General features: G+C 32.2%; 2 long non-coding RNA genes and 1 pseudogene across 3 annotated transcripts; all 3 read left to right on the top strand.

Annotated features, from left to right (window-relative positions):
- LOC9299041 overlaps nucleotides 1-4,156 on the top strand; it is a 15,164-nt pseudogene that overhangs the window by 7,908 nt on the left and 3,100 nt on the right.
- On the top strand, nucleotides 235-2,202 carry LOC110226517. 2 transcript variants are annotated; one of them, XR_002330538.1, is made up of 6 exons: nucleotides 235-876; nucleotides 961-1,018; nucleotides 1,213-1,279; nucleotides 1,501-1,628; nucleotides 1,808-1,901; nucleotides 1,995-2,202. It is a non-coding gene; the product is annotated as an uncharacterized LOC110226517 (long non-coding RNA). The 2 variants fall into 2 exon arrangements; XR_002330537.1 differs by lacking the exon at nucleotides 1,808-1,901 and having other exon boundaries at nucleotides 237-876.
- Nucleotides 3,226-4,150, top strand: LOC110226525. Its single transcript, XR_002330539.1, has 3 exons — nucleotides 3,226-3,606; nucleotides 3,700-3,759; nucleotides 3,972-4,150. It is a non-coding gene; the product is annotated as an uncharacterized LOC110226525 (long non-coding RNA).

The following is a 4,156-nucleotide window of genomic DNA, read 5'->3' on the forward strand; positions in this document are numbered from 1 at the left end:
ACACTACAAGAAATATGAGCTTCCGTAGCAGTCCTTTGTAGCGCTAATTTACGAACTGCTACTAAAAGTTCCAAAATCGGATGACAAGTATTTCGCAGCACTATATTAACGCTAGGATATAGTTTTCATTAAACGGGAACTTAACTCAAGTATTATAGCGGGGAAATGTATAATTTTGGAGGCAAAACAATTGGGTTCTCCCCTCCAAACCAAAAAAGTCTCGATTTCTCAAGTGTAAAAGTCTTATTTTTTACACTTAGCTCCAAAAAAAAAAAAAAGCTTTCTCCAAAATTTCAATTCAATCTCAAAGTGTTTGATTCCATTGTGAAATCTGAATACCCATTGCATGAACTCTCGATTCCTATTGAAGAAATCTCGATTATCAACACCACAATCTCCATCAATTCTCCACTATCCGTCTCTGTCTTTCTCCTTCTTTCTCTGTGGTTGTTTCTCAGATCCGCCACCGTCTCTCTCCTCCATCGCCATATCTCTCCGCCGCTGCCGTCTCTCTCCGTCTCTATCTCTCTTCGACTCCGTTGAAGTAATTGGGTTTTGGATTTTTGTTTGTTGATTTGAATCGTGTTTCTTTCTTATGTGAGGTTGGGTGTTTGACTTTCAATCAGTGTTTTCGATTGATTTTTTTGTCTGAGTTTAGACTCTATTTTTTCTGTATCTTGAGATAATGCTTAGTGTGAAAAAGTTTATTGCTCTCGTATATGCTAATTTGGTTTCCTAGCTCTTGTCTCTAGTCCTTACCGGTCGCTGCCACTGCTCTCATGATTATTGATGTCTCATGTTTCTTTTTCTGATGTGTAGTTAGATTTGTGGATCTGTAGTTGCCGCTCTGTAGCTGTTCAGTACAAGAACTACAAGGTATTTACGGCTTTGTAGCTGTTCAATTAAAGATGAGTTATGTTGTAATGATTCTGATAATCCATGTCGTTCTTTTGTTTGCAGAATCTTGATTCCTAATCTTCAAACTTCTTGTCCGTTCCTACCTTGTTCTTTTACTTGTGTAAGATATTATTTCTTTACTTTTTGTTATACATTTTGTGTCTGATGTGAGTATTCGATACAAATGAGAACAGGTCCTTGCAAGTGATTCTTGCCTAAGAATGCTCTAGTTATTAACATTTTCCAGGATAGGATTTGTGTTGGTGATAATAGCTGGAAGCTAAACTATTCTAACCTTTTTTTTGCTGTTTTAAGACCACAAGAAGGAGAAACTCTCTGGCAACTTGCACAGAACTTTGTGAAGCTTTTCTTGTGCTCAGATGTAAGTAAATAAGTAATATGACATCTCTCTTATAAACAACTTTGACCAATGGCCAATTAATTGATACCTCTCTTGTTGTTACTACTCTTTGTTTCTTTACTTTCTTTCTAGTGTGTTGATGCATGTGAGAGATGAGACCATAAAGCTATATAATCTTTGACAAAATTGAGATTAGTTTTAGCTTCTTTGCGTGAACTCATTCCATTTTTATATGATTCAAGAGAGATAAAGAAGATAAAGCAACAAGTGAAGTGGTCTTGGAGCTGAGATGATTGGCACATTCGTCCTTGTATACACAGTCTTCTCAGCAACTGACGCCAAGAGAAACGCATGTGACTCTCATGTCCCCGTAAGTTACCATTCCATAGCTCTAGTCGATGTAACATTGGTGCTAATAGCTTCTAAAAACAATTGAAAGGAGTGGACTTTTTAGCAGCCTTAAGTATGCTATAAAGACTGATACTCATGGTTCCACATTGAACTTGTTGCTTATCGACTTGAGTTTTACTTTTCTTGCCTTGTATACAGTGGCCAGTAAGAGTTGCTAAATCTAATTTGATTAGGGTCATCTCACATTATACATGACAGTACTGTCCATATTTAATTGAACATCTTCTCTTAGGTACTGTACTATAGTTCTTAAATCACATATTGGTCATGATTTCAAAACACTGATCTGTTCTCTGATCTTGATGATTTATTTTTGTGGTTGTAGTTGACAGAGGACAGTGATTGATGATTCTTTGACAGCTAGTTCCAAAATCGTTTCAAAATCATCACATGCACAGACACAGGCAAAGACACCACCAGAGACCTCTGTATCACAATTAGGTTTATTATGTTTAGAAACTTTAAGACAATTTTTTTGTTTATTTTCATGTGTAAGACTATTTTGTTGGTAATTAAAATAATTTCTATTTTCAGTATAGATTTTTATTTTCGATTTAGAGTTTATTTTATTTATAAAAATATACTGTATTTATAAAAAATAACGTATTTATAAAAAAATACGGATTTATAAATGAACACTTTGTGTTTTCTTTTATTACATGCACTTGACTTTGTTTTCTCATGTTACTAATTATATGTTATCTCTTGGCAAAAATATATTAAACACAAAAACACATACTTAAAACATTTTAATTGGAAAAAATTGAATTAATTATTTTAAGGCATGTACTTTAGGTTTCAAGTTAAATGATTTTTAAGATTTTTTAAATGATTTTCGAATTTTGGAAAAAAAAAGTTATAAAAAAATGAAATATAAAAAAATATAACCAAATATCTCAAAAAGACATAAATATTTAATTATAATATTAATAATTATATAAATAATAACAAAATTATAATTTTAAAGCGTTTAGGGTATAGGGTTTAGGGTTTAGGGTATAGGGTTTAGGGTATGAAATGTATGGTTTAGGTTTTTGGATTATATTTGTTTGAAATAGTAATAATATTTAATTATAACAAATAATAACATAAATAAAATTCATTTTTAAAAATAGTTTAGGATTTAGGGTTTAGGATTTAGGGTTTAGGGTTTAGTTTTAGGGTTTTAAATAGTAGCTAATATTAATGATATAAAGTTATACTATTATAACATAAATGAATTCTTTCATTTTATTAATTATAACATCATTAATGTGTTTCAACAATATGATTTACACAATAAGAAGATTAGTGTACATGTATTCTAAGGCAATCATATGTGTTACTTTCAAATTTCTAAAAACGTTGCAAAATATATTTTTTTTAATTGTGAAAAAATTATATAATCATGTAAATAACTCATAAACATATTAATTCTTCAATATATAATTTTAAAAAAATTATATAAATAGTTAAAACACATTTTTATGTCTATAAACAAAATTAGCCAATCATCATGTTTCACTCGGATTGCTGATGTGGCGAGATTTCAGCCATTCATCAGATCTAATACATGATCAATTTACCTAAACCAATCAATAAGTAATACTCGGATACATGACGTGGCAAAATCTCATCCTTTCATAAGGCTTTGGCGGCTGTTGTTTAATGAAATCTCATCCGTTCATCGCCCAACAAAGGCTTTGGCGTCTGCTCTCTTCATCCTTTCATCTTTTCATCGCCTCGACTGAGAACAAAATTCAGAACAAAATTAATTCAGATTAGGTCTTCTCTTGGCTGATCTCAGGAAAAAATTAATTCAGATTAGGTCATCACCTTTCAGCACATACTTCTTCTCTTCTTCTTGTTTTCATCACATATTCTCAATTCTCAATTCTTTTTTCCTCTCCTCCATTACGATTTACGAGAATCTCTCTGCTTTAGCTTCTCACTCCACTGTAAGTTTCGTTTCTTCTGAGTTTAACATTAGTCTCTCAATTTGTCAACGCAATGGTTTTCTCTCATTACCTAGTCGACTTCTTCTCCACCAGCGATACATCGAAGACGTTTCACCACCACCTTGGCGAGCCTCTTTTGATGTTGGTTCTCAGGTGAGTTAATTCTGGATTTTTAGGGTTTACATTGAAATTTGAATCACAAGTTTTAGCTTCTAAGAGCATGAAACGGATCTGCTTGTGTTAAGAGTTAAATTTTGTGAGTAAACTTTATTCTGGTAATGTTTTGCTTCTTCGAGTATTTTTTATTTGTTTTGTGTTTGCTATTCCTCTAGTAATTAGGTCACTAATTGAGTTTCATGTTGCAGTCAATCGCCCACCACCTGTTCGATTAAATGCCTCAATGGGTTTATTGTCTTGAAGCTGTTTTAAAACAGAGCATATGGAAGATATTTTAGGATTGTTGTTCAGATATATTAAGCATTTACATCAGTCTGGTGTTTCCCTTTGGATTTTTGATGAGGTATATGTATTCTTAACTCTCATTTGTTTC

Source organism: Arabidopsis lyrata (assembly GCF_000004255.2).
Source record: "Arabidopsis lyrata subsp. lyrata unplaced genomic scaffold ARALYscaffold_70, whole genome shotgun sequence".
In the NCBI taxonomy this organism is placed as follows: Eukaryota; Viridiplantae; Streptophyta; class Magnoliopsida; order Brassicales; family Brassicaceae; genus Arabidopsis; species Arabidopsis lyrata.